Source organism: Felis catus, chromosome D3, assembly GCF_018350175.1.
Source record: "Felis catus isolate Fca126 chromosome D3, F.catus_Fca126_mat1.0, whole genome shotgun sequence".
Lineage (NCBI taxonomy): Eukaryota > Metazoa > Chordata > Mammalia > Carnivora > Felidae > Felis > Felis catus.
Genome location: NC_058379.1, coordinates 12,257,929 through 12,270,678, shown reverse-complemented (window position 1 = coordinate 12,270,678; position 12,750 = coordinate 12,257,929). Strand labels below are relative to the sequence as shown.

At 48.2% G+C, this 12,750-nt stretch overlaps 1 long non-coding RNA gene across 1 annotated transcript; it reads right to left on the bottom strand.

The window, feature by feature from the left end:
* Nucleotides 1–2,275: 2,275 nt before the first annotated feature.
* On the bottom strand, nucleotides 2,276–7,535 carry LOC123381175. The gene is made up of 3 exons (XR_006587895.1): nucleotides 6,779–7,535; nucleotides 6,422–6,485; nucleotides 2,276–3,149 (listed from the first exon to the last, which is right to left on the bottom strand). It is a non-coding gene; the product is annotated as an uncharacterized LOC123381175 (long non-coding RNA).
* Nucleotides 7,536–12,750: the final 5,215 nt, after the last annotated feature.

The window sequence follows — 12,750 nt, the reverse complement described above, 5'->3', positions numbered from 1 at the left end:
CAAACTATAGCAAACAAGATAGATTTACATAGAACCACAGTTCCAAATCCTTGGTTAGCACCTATTCGCACAGCAGGCAGGGTCCACGTGCTGCTGGTATCCAGCCTCCTGTCCTCAAGGAGGCACTCTGCACCTTTTGGTCATGGTCCTGCAGCTCAGTGGGCCTCCCTCTCCCTCTCTCAGACTAGCCTCTTCTGGCACACAAACCTTTGGCCGGGAAGGGAGAAATTTTTTTTTTTTTTGCCAAGTGGAGAACTTGAGGGATGCTTCTTTCTCGTCTGACTTGTTTCTTTGGTGTTTAGCGATGGTTAATTCTAAGCAAAATGCAGCTCCTCGTGAGAAGAAGTTGTTAGAAGTGTGTGTGTAAATATAAATGTGTGTGTATACGTACATTTAATATATATTTCAAAAGGTCTTTCTGGACATCAAATGACTCTTGCAAAACAACATGTTGATGAGTTAAGTGTAAATGAATCAGAAACATGTGGCTTGAATTCCCTTCAAAATACCCTAGGGTTTAAAATGGGGGGGGGGGGCGGTGGTGGGGAAGGTACTTGGAGAAGAAAAAAAAAATACATTTTGGGTCTTGCTGAACCTAAATCATTTGAAAAATAGTTTAAGATGTTTGCTAAATCCAAAAAGCAGCTCTGCTCCCACCATATGGCAATGTCAAAGTGGCTCTTTAGATAGCTTAAGCCTAATTTTAATTTCTTGCACATGTGGTAAAAACATCTTTGTGGACTCTCTCGAGCCACTGTTCAAGGGAGCGGTCGGGATTTTTTTTTGCATCTCATTTGCATAACAATGACCACCACCCCTGGCTCTCCTTGTCTGTTGCACAGGCCAAGGCCTCATCGGACCTCTTGGACCTATTTTGGGGGCTGAGGTACCCCACTGGGGTCATCTTTTCTGTCCACGCTCCAGGATTTCGCGACAGATCCTGTATTCCCCAATCTGACTGGTTTCGGTTGGGACATTTGCTTTCGCTTGGGAGTACATATGTGGGCACTTGGAATATTGTTCCCAGGTCTTGCTGAGTTTCCTCTGAGTCCCCTCCCAAGTAATCACTGCAGGATGCTCCCTATTAAGCAAGCTGGCCAAATTCTCAGGGATCGGGGTCATTAGGTATCGCTTCCAGTGGTTGCAAATATCCCATGGTCCTCCGGGCTATCTCTCCAGCTGCACAGATCCATCCCAACAATCCAGAGTGGCGCAGGGAAAGGTCTAGAACAGTGGTTTTCAGTGGCACCCGGCTAAGGGGGTGGGGTCTCAGAAACGTGTGCGGGCGTCCTTTAGTCACACTACTGGTGGTTCGCGGGCAAGGGCTGGGGACGAGAAATGTCCTGAACTAAACAGAACAATCTCACTCTATGAAAAAAAGGCCCTGGTTCCCGCAGGACTCTCGAATGCGCCACGGGTGGGTGAAAAGCCTGTTAATGATCAGCTGCGCCCAGAACCTAACCCTGGTGTGTCTATAAGAGCACGAGTCCTTTTTTTCCCCATTTCAACGTACCCCGGGTTTTCCATACCCGCCACATCCAGGGGAAAATCGGACTTGGCCGTGTTGGTGACAGGATGCAGAAACGTCACCCACGACAATGCCATTAGCAGGCCCGGAGCGGCCCGCCCCGTGCCACACGGCTCCCCCACGGGAGCTGGAACGGTAGCGGTGGGGTGCACAGCAGGTCTACACGGAGAAGCAACACGGATTGTTGGTCACGCGCCCCCTTGTCCTGCTTCTCGCGGTTAAGGGACCGTGTGCACGTGAATTACGGGTAGGTAGGTTGTGTGAGCCCCAAGTCACGCGTGCACGTTTTGTTATCTCTGATTTTCACTTCACTCTGCTAAAGGGAGGTTACAAAACGTTTGTCACAAAAGCTGGCACTGAGTGTGACATGGGGGCCAGAGCCAGAAGTGCCAGGTCATGAAGTAACCCCGGATGTGGTTTGTGTCTACCACTAGCTGATCGTGCGGGATGGATCCTGCAGAGGATCTGCAGAGTCCCGTGTTGTTCAAGGCTCACCTATGCAGGCAACAATTTGAGGTGCTGGGTTTTTTTTTTTTTTTAATTTTTAAAAATGTTTTTATTTATTTTTGAGAGAGAGCATGAGCGGGGAGGGCCAGAGAGAGAGAATGCGAAGCAGGCTCTGGGCCCCAAGCTGTCAGCACAGAGCCCCGCCCGGGGCTCAAACTTGTGAACCGCGAGATTGTGACCTGAGCCGGAGTCGGACGCTTAACCGACTGAGCCACCCAGGCGCCCCGAGGTGCTGTTTTATTTTCCCTCTTTGTATAAGGATATCGCCACAGATGGATTTCTCTGGACTTTGAGAGGGCAGTGCAATGATTCACAACAGCTGAGACTCAGCCTCGGTGATGAAGAGGGGGGAAAGAGAGACAGACGGACCGACAGACAGACTGGGGAAAAATACACCTAGTTAAAGACTTCTAGATGCAATGAATGCTCGGATTACCATTAGCTCTGAAAATCTAGTATTCTAACCCAGGAGCCAGACAGGTTTTCCATGAGGGCGCAGACAGTAAACGCCTTAGGTTTTGGAGGCCGTCTGGTCTGTACCACAATCATTGTTGCACAGAAACGGGCTCAGACAACATTTATAGATGGGTGCGCTCTGTTCCAACAGAACATTACAATAAGGTGGGGGGGGCTGGATTGGGCCCCTGGGCCACCCTCTGCTGACCCTGGTCCTTAGTAACGGACAACTCTCGACACAGGCCTGCAGACCGCCGTCAAAAGCAAAGAACAGTTGGTTTTTATTTTAAGATTATTAGATCAAGTTCAAGCTCTCGCTTGCTAACACGTTTGGGTGACTTCTCTTCTTCTTACACCGATAAGAGCAATTGCATCGATATTCCATCTGACCCTTTCCTCATTTACACGTTTTTTACAGAGGACTCGTTGGTAACGATGCAATGAACAAATGTGAAAAAAGAAATGCTCTGTGATTTCCACTCACGTTGGCTAACGGGGATGTGGGAATGCCTGTTTTGCATTTGGCTTCCTGATATCATCTCGTTGCAGAGTCTGCAACATCCCCTTTGGTCAAGGCAATGCCAGAAGTCTCGTTGGGAAAGGGCGAGAAGCCTGGAGGCTGCCAGATGCCGGGGTTGCTGGATTAGTCAAGGCAGTCCTGGGAAGGAAGACAGACGCTGGGGTCAAGGGCAACCTGGTGTCCCGGCCTGGGTATGAGGAGCAAGCTTGTCTCTTTCCCAATAGATGGGTGCCTGGGGCAAGTCACTTAACTTTTCAGCTGTAAAGTGAATTTGAGCTAATCGATTTCAAAACATCTACAATTGCCTAATTCCTAAAATCCCCCACCAAGCCTGCTGATCCAATTCTAGAGAAATCTAGACAGTGTCGTACAGTGGTAGGTTCCATGTCAGGACTAACTGCACACGTCTGTGCTGAACGTCTGTGGATTTTATGCACCCCCTGTCCACCTTCCTTTGCGTAACAACACACAGTCCTCCCTGTGAACTATGAACCCTCTCCTATTTTCATGCCATGTGGTGAACGTGGGCTGAACGTATGGCAGCTGGGTCCCAGAGTGGGGCCTCATTATTGCCAATCAAAGCATTCCTTCCTGCTGGCCAGCGATTGGCTCAGGCACGGATATGTGACTCAACTCCGGCCAATGAGAGCCATTCCTAGGAGGTTGGCTGGAATAGTGAGTGATTCCCTTGTCCAGCTAGGATTGACTCACCGGAAAGATACACACCGGGAGCTTACATATAGCCACGTTTGTCAGAGTAAAGAAAGTCTGTTCCAGAATGGAGCCAACTAAGAGGAAATAGGGCTGAGGGAGAGAGGACAGGTTCTGACAACAGCTTAAGCCTCTGAACGCGGTCACGGCTAAAGCCAATTATATCCCTTGAATGGACTTCCTAGTTTATACGAGAAATACACTTATTTTTTTTAAATAATTGCACATGACCTCGAATGGGATCATTTTCCCCCCTTTGGAACCAAAGGAGCCTTGAATTGGGTGGCCAAATAATAAGGATGTGAGCACAAACACCCATAGGTGTCCCCAGCCATCGTTAGTAGGGGTAAAGACTTCAGACTCTGGGGGACCTTGATTCTTAGCTCAGTTCCGCCCTGCTAATGGCGTGCCTCTGAGCGCGCTCTGTGCTCCTGTTGCTTTTTCTATCAAACTGTAAAATTTGGCTGAGGTGGTGAAGGGCTCAGAGAGAGTCTCAACGATTCATCTCGAATTGAACCAACAAGGGCCAGGTATTCCGTGCATGATCACCTAGGAGAGACATGGTGGTCCCTTCTGGGACTCTGGAGGGACAATTCCCCCAAGGGAGGAGCAGGTGAGAAGAAGTCCACACGATAAATTGTGTATGGGGGCTGTGCGAGGTGCATCTTTACTGTGTATTCTCCTTCTCTCCCCCCTCCTCTGCCTCCTCCCCTCTCCCTCCTCCTCCTCTGCCTCTCCCTCCTCCTCTCCTCTCCCTCCTCCTCCTCTGCCTCTCCCTCCTCCCCCTCTCCTCTCCTCCTCCCTCTCCCTCCTCTCCCTCTTCCTCCTCCCCTCTCCCCCTCCCTCCCCCTTCCCCTCTCCCTCCTCCCCTTCTTCTCTCCCTCCTCCCCTTCCCCTCTCCCTCCTCTCCCTCTTCCCCTTCCCCCTCCCCCTCCCCCCTCCCTCCTTCTCCCTCTCTTCTTCCCTTTGCCATGGTCCTTGTTCCCCTTAATCTTCATCTTAATATTACTACCCGTATTTGTATTCATGTTAACATCAGCATCATTCCTCAGCACTTCCTCCTCAGTTACGAATGTGAAGAACAGGGAACGTTATTAACACGGTCTCTAAACTTGAGTTTTTAGAAAACAACTTCTTTAACTCTTGGTTTCACCTTTAAAACGAATCTAATGATATCTGACCCATCAGCCTTGCCCAGCAGTTGGAAGACAATAGTGGATGTGAAAGAGTTCTGACAATGCGAGCATTGTCATTACCAGAGAACATTACCCCAGAACATCCCCTCGGTTCCCCCACCCCCTTGAAGTCACTAATGGCAACACAGTATTCAGTCTGTGTTTCTCTAGTACCCATAAAAATAAGTGCCATCATAGGACTAAATAATTTCTCAGAAGAAACAATGCTGACAGCCCCCCCCCCTTTTTTTCAACAAGAGACTTTTCTCCAATAGATTTAATTAGGTCACGGTTCAGTAGACCCCAATAAGGGCCTTAGGAGACTTTGCTCTTGTCCCTTTGAAATGGCACAATCTGTAAAAACCCAAACAGAGACGTGCTCCTTATTATACTATTATTTAATCTGGATTCCCTCCAGACTCGGCCCTTGCGGGCAGCGGCGGCTTCCAGCGGGGTGGGTGATGGGAGGCTGGCCTCAGAATAAACACCATGTGCTTCCTGGAATTTGGAGGCCGGCTCTTTCCACTGCCCTTGCACTCCCTTCGCTGGCAGATCCTGGGTGCCAGGCGGCTTTATTACAACCCGGCGTGGCTGAGGCCGCCACTCTGCCTGTCAACGGCCGGGAGCCAAGGGGAGAGGCCTCCGCCCGGGCTTTGACGCTCAGCCAAGTCCGCTGGTGGCTGTGATGGGCCGCTTGTCCGGTGAGAACAGGCCCTGAACAATTATGCTTTTGTGCCGGTGGGGACCTGCGTGCGGCCCATTCTGGATCTGACCGGCCGGAGCGCGGGGGATGGGTGAAATTTGCTGATGTTCAGGACCCCCGTGCCAAGGGCTTTTTTACAGAGAAAGTTCAGAGTCAGACTAGGTTCGGATGTCGAGTGACCCTAGAGCTACCCGTAGCCAGCCGTTGTATCCTTTTCTAGAAAATGGGCTGAATACCTACTTCTCAGAGTTTTCTCTGGATTATGGACAAGAACATACTCAAGCACCTGCTGAGAGCCTGGGACGTATCACCCGTTCGAAGATCACAAGCTATCCTCCCCGTGAATGAACCTGAGATTACTTTTCGGTTTCATCAGAAACAGAGATTAGCCAGCGTTCTGAGTCGTACACATCAGGTATATATGCGATGATGATTTTAAATTTGGCCAAAATTTAACTTTTCGCAATTTTTTAAAATTTAGAAATAGAGCCTACGAGTACAAAATATGCATAAGGACACAATTAAGTGAAAACATGCACGTGACCATAACCCACATCGAGCAAAAAACATACATATATTACCAGCAGCAAGAAGCCTCTAGTGTCCCTTCCTGGTTACAACCACCTGTATTCTATCTAGAATTAACCATTAATCTGATTTTTATGACAATCATTATCCGGTTTTTCTTAATTTTGCCACCTATACATGCATCAATGAACAATACCGTTAACTTCGCTTGCTTTTGAACCTCATAAAATGAATCCTATAGTATGCTTTGTTGTGCGTCTTTTTTCTATCGTTGTGACATCTGCAGTACTTACCAAGCTCTTGCGTATAGCTGTGGCTCTCCATTTTCACTGCTGTAGAATATTCCGTGAGTCGGAACTGAAATAGGAAAGAGCTGACATGACGCATCCTGCCAGCGCTGGTGTGGGGCAAAGTCCCCAGGAGTGGTCTCCACGAATCCCTCCCCACCTCTACGTGCACAGCACCTACTCCAAAGGTGAGGTCTGTTCTCCTCCCCTGAACTTGGGATGGCCTTGTGACTTGGTGTGACCAATAAAAGACGGAGGAAATGAAGCCCTCAGGCTCCGGAACCCAGACCTTATGAAGGTACTGACGGCTTCTGCCTCTTTGAAGCCAGCCCTGCTTAAGAAGTTCATTGCCCCTGAGCTCACCACGCTGGGAGAAAGCCCAAGGAACCCACGTGGGGACGGAGCACGATGCCCGAGGAGGACACCTCGGCTCCTCCGGCCCTGCCAGCAGGACCACCACCAGCTGTTAGGTGCCACATCCATCTGGAACATTCTAGCCCCAGCGGAGGCCGGGTGGGGCAGAAAAATGGCAGAGCAGAGCCCAGCTCTGATTGCAGAAGGATCAGAATGGATACATTGTCCTTTGAAGCTCCTAAACTTCGGGGTGGTTTGGAAGGTAACAACAGATGGAAGGAAAGGACTCCTAAGGAGTCAGCTGGGCAGAATTTGTTTCTCCTTCAGACTTAGCCTCTATCTTTGCACGCTTTACATCTTTGCACTCCGCAAGAGATGTTACTTACACCTAGAAAGAAAAGCTGTCACTACATGCAAAGACGTTTGAGGTTATGGTTTCTTAGTGTGGCTTTTTTTTTCTAATGGACTGCCAGGCAATCCTGTTCTCACCCAAACATACCTTGCAATGAAAACACTAATTTCTTCCTGAGTAAACAGGCGTGGGTTTCGCTTTGAAAAGAGAGGTGCCTGGTGTTACACCATCGGGGATGCAAACAACAAAGCAAGGGGGGGAGCCTTGGCTACCTTGAACTCTGCCCTGAAAGGGTTAACAGCCCTGCCTCCCAGTTTCCTGCCTTGGGGTATGAAGGAGTCAGAAATAGCAACAAACCTTTCTACATTTGCACAAATGTAATTGCTTCTAATGCTACTTAAGTTTGAAGACGCCTTTGCATTTTTTTTTTTTTTCCACTGGAGCTTTTAGATTTGTTTCTCGTTTCAAAGGCGGGCGTGTATTGAATGCTCTATCGAAGAGTAATGGGAGGGGTGGGCGGGGGTGGGGTGGGGTGGGGGGGGAAGAAGCTAGGAAAACCAACAGCTTTAAAAAATAAAACCGTCACAGTGTGTAGACTCCTTCCCAATATAAAGGAGGCTCCCTTCAAAGGAGCCCCACAGAGGCTGGTTGATGGAAACAGAACAGGAGTTTGAATCTGGCTCCGCCCACCTGTCTGCATTCACCTTTGGGCAAATAACCTACATTTTCGGATTTCCTCATCTGTAAAAGGGGGCTAAGGGAAACCTCCTGGGACTGGAGTGAAGAATCAAAGAGAGAGAGGGAGCCTCTACCTAAGGGGCTTAGTCCGATGACTGGCACAAAATAGATCCCCAACGGATGTTAACGCCCTACCGTAAAGAGAGTTTTTAGGAGATGGTTTTAGAAATGTTGACACTTCATCTAGAGGACGGTTGAGGGAACCATTTCCTGAAAGAAGCCAGAAAAACCCCAAAGAGTAAATCGCCATCCCCTCGATGGAGATACACTGCCTGTCTCTGACTTTATCCCAAATACCACCGGGGGCCTTGGGCATAATCAGATGTCATTGGGCATTCCTGGAAAAGGATTGTGCTGTTTTTGTGATTCTTCCTCACTTCTCCCAGGAGGAGACCCAGGCCCAAGGGAAGGGAGCGAGGCCTTAAGAAATTCTGATGAAAAAAATTCAAGAATAAGCCATCCATTTGGATAATAGATGGGCAACCTAGATACCATGTCTGGATTTTCCAAGGCACTGATGAAAAATCCCCAAAACCTAGGTAAGCGAAAGCTGCAGCTAAGGGAAGGAGTTTTTGAAGGACAACAACCTTGGCTTAATCCCGAATTAGGGGGTTTTGTGTTCGATATCCCATTTAATCCCCATAAGTGCTGCCTCCCCCCGCCCCCAGATGCGGAAACTGAGGCTATGAGAACAGAGCATTATAGGGCACTCATCTACAAAAATTTCAGTGCCAAGATTCGAATCCAGGCCTAGCTCTGAAACCCGTGGTGGTTCTTTGTTTTGTTTTTTAATGTTTATTTATTTTTCAGAGAGGGAGAGAGAGGGGGGGAGGGGCAGAGAGAGAGAGGGAGACACAGAATCTGAAGCAGGCTCCAGGCTCCGAGCTGGCAGCACAGAGCCCGACGCAGAGCTCGAACCCATGAACCGAGATCATGACCTGAGCCGAAGTCAGACGCTTAACCCACCGAGCCACCCAGGTGCCCCTGAAACCCATGGTTTTTAACCAAAGTGTTCTCTTGCCTCCCTGAAGGAAGCCAACTAGATTCTCCATAAGAATCTGGGACGAAGTGGGAAGGGCCTGGAGGAAAGTGCGACAGCGTGTCTGGGATTAGAATACGCGGGTCAGAGCTGTTCGAAGAGGAAGGGTTCCGTCGGGAGACCAGATGAGAGATTGGAAGACTGAATGGAGGTAAGGCAGGAGACCCAAAAAGAGCCCTTCTGAGTAGGGCCAAAACAAGAAAGCAAATAGCAGGTCAGAAGTCCTACTAGTTAACAGCAAATCAAGCTTGGTGTTCCAAGAAAAGTGTTCGGGAATCAGACCATGGGAAACACGAAGGGGACCTTTATCTGGACTTTGTGTGCTGTGAGGGCAAATATGGCCATATGAAGTCCCCGTGCACAGGACCAATCCGAAATCGGCCGGCGGCTGCTGGTGAGTCCACACGCCAGGCTTGTCCTATTGAATTTGAGACAGGCGCCCAGGAACAAGAAAATGTATGAGCGGAAGCCAGGATCGCCCAAACAAGGAATCGGAGAGTTGGAAGCCTGTGTCAGATTTCTATGGATTCTTTAGGAGACATTGAGGCCACCTGGACTCTTCTCTTTCCTCTTCCGGGCTGGCTCTCTCTAGCTGTCTTACTGTCCTCTTTTTTTAGTACGTCCGGTAAAAAGACAACATATATGAGAACGTCAAAGTCGATTGCTTCGCTGCACACGAAGCCTTCCAAGGCGCTGCCCATCGACACCACCCCACAAGTCCAAGCTTTTGTGCTTGAGGGTTAGTGGGAAAGTCAAGACCCGAAATAAAATCTGATCCAACCAGTAACTCACCTAGTCTTATCTCCCACCCCTCACCCCATGCCTTCACACTTCGGAATATATGCATTATCTCCCATTTCTGGAATTCCTGAAGTCTTTTGATCACTTCACTTCAAAGACTGACCAAAGTTGGGTTTTCATTAGAGTCTCGTGCACATATTTGACTCCTCTCTGATACAGGGACTGAGGGAGTCGGGGCCACAGTTTCATTCCATCTCTCCACTCCAGCCCTGCCAAAGGGCTTTGGGAAGAGCCTATACGACACGGGCCTCGAACTCACAGTTCCTGAGACCATGACCTGAGCCGAAACCAAGAGTCAGACCCTTCACCGACTGAGGCACCCAGGTGCCCCAGGAGGAGCCTAGATATTGAATACTACATTCAAAATGGGGAAATAAGTAAATGAAAGATTCCTGGGGATTCTGAAATACTTGGTCCCGATTTAACACCAGAATGCATTCAAGATAAGCGCCGACAGCCAACTGACAATTATGCTTCTAGAACTCTGTCTTCGCGCCCACGCAGGGGCTTCGCCGGCCCGTTTCCCAGGTCAGGTGTCGCGAGTTGAAGCAACGTCTACCGATAGGCACCGCCTGCCAGGCTCCGGGCGAGGTACTGAGGACATAAAAATGATGAAGACGAAGTCTTTCACTTCAAGAATCTATGGTCTAGAAGCAGAGTTAAATGTGTCATAAAATAGGAAAGCAAGCCCAGCTGCATTTATTAATCATTTACTGTATACCCGAGACTTCATGAGCATTCTATCGTGTATTCTCAAAACCCCGTGAGACTTTTGGTCCCAGCCACAGCGGAGTCACGGATACGAGCCTCCCTCTCCCTCATCGACAAACATGGGAAGCGACTGTTTTCAGACGTGGGCCGCCACAGAGTGAGGAGCTGCGACCTTGGAGGGAAATGAACGCTTGGGACCGCCCCCGTGTTCACCCTGTTTTCCATCGCCAGCACAGAGAAGTGTGGCTGAAGCAGACAGGCAGTGACCTTGCCGGGCAGAGAAAAGAGAGACTGGAGTTCGGTGAGGCAGCTGGAATTTGGGGAACAGGACGGTAAGAGACAAGAAGCTGTACCCCCAGGAAACACCACAACCTGCATGGAGGTCCTCTTATGTCTGGGCCAGATAGTAATGGCGGATGTGCAGGACAAGACTCTGATGCTTGACAGAGAAGGGCGGCTGGCAGGGGCAGGGAGGGAGAGAGTTGCAGAGCAACTCCAGAGGTTCCCCGGGGCCAGGAGATGTTGGGGTTCTGGCCAGGAAAGGAACAGAGCATGCTGGGTAACCCAAGCATTGACCTGATGCCCTCAGAAAGTCCATGCCTTTAGCAGTAGAACTTTCCAGCCTTGGAGACAGAGTTGCTCTGCACCCCTGCCAACAAAGCCCGACCAGGTCACTCACTAAGATCCACCTGAGCGTCCCGCCAATGAACTACTTGCCCAAACAACACTCCGTTCTCTTCAGAGGAAGAGAAAGTGATTCATATTTTCAACAATACCGTCTCCACAAAGAAAAACACACCTAGCGACATAATAATCCAATTGCTGAAAATGAAACACAGAGACCAAAAAAAATCTTAAAAGCAACCAGAGGAGAAAGGCACACGGCGCACAAAGAATGGAATAAATGCTGAGTTCTCATAAAACACCGTGGAGATCAGAGACAAGGAATGACATTTTTAAAGAGCAGAGAAAGGGAGTTGCCCTGAAATGCTATATCCATTGAAAATATCCTTCAACAATGAGGATGAGCGAAAGACAAACATAAACAAACTGAAAGAATTCATCACCAGCCATCCTGCCTCCAAGAAACGTTAAAGGAAGTTCTTGAGACAGAAAATTAGATCTACACAAAAGGATGAAATGGGCCAGATATGGGAAATATATGGATACACACAAATGACTTTAAAAATATGTAATTTCTTGGGCGCCTGGGTGGCTCAGTCGATTGAGCGTCTGACCTCGGCTCAGGTCATGATCTCACGGTCTGTGAGTTCGAGCCCCGCGTCGGGCTCTGTGCTGACCGCTCGGAGCCTGGAACCTGCTTCGGATTCTGTGTCTCCCTCTCTGCCCCTTCCCTGCTCATGCTCTGTCTCTCTCTGTCTCTCAAAAATGAATACACGTTTAAAAAAATTTTTTTAAATGTGCAATTTCTTAATTTCCTTAAGAGAAAATGGCTTATAGCAAAACATGGGAACAAAATGTGCACTTTACGGTATTTATAAAAGCAAAGTAAATTATAATAATAGCATCAAGGACAGGACAGACAAATACAAGTGTCCTGAGGGAGGGTTCCTACATTATATGAGAAGTAGGACATTAAAATTAATTTCAGTGTATGTGTCGGTAAGTCAAACACTAATTCAGATGACAGTGGGGGTTAAGTTAAGGATACATATTATGATCTTCAACGTAAGTGCCAAAAATACGTTAAAATTTAAATACGTTAAAATACGTTAAGTTTAAAAACTTAAAACTCAAAAATATTCAGTTAGTGCAAAAGGATGCAGGAATGAGGGTTAAACAACAACAACGAAACAGCTAGGATAAATAGAAAACAAATAAGATGATAGACAAACCCAGCCATGCTAATGATTTCATCGAACATACATGGACTAAATATCCTAATTATAAAACAGGGATCATTTAGCCGGATAACAGAACCAACTCTGTTGTGTCACAAGAGATACACCGCGAGTCAAAAGACACAGATAGGTGAAAACAAAGAAGCTAGGATGGTTGTATTAACATCCGATGAAGCATAATTCCAGATAAGGAGTGTTATTAGAGCTAAACCAGAGCACGTTACATTGATAAAAGTGTCAAAAATACCAAATGACTGGAACAAATTAATACTAAATGTGTATTGTGATAGCGTCTCCAAAGATGGCCGCCATCGATTCTTTTCCTTCCTTAGAGGTAACATGTCCCTCCACATGTCAAGAAGTGGTCTATTTCTCCTTCCCTTGGATCTGAGCTGTCCTATGACATACCTTGACCAAGCTTCTCATGTCGGTCCAGTTCTTGGAGAGTAGTCCTTGCCATGGATGAACCCTGGCCAGT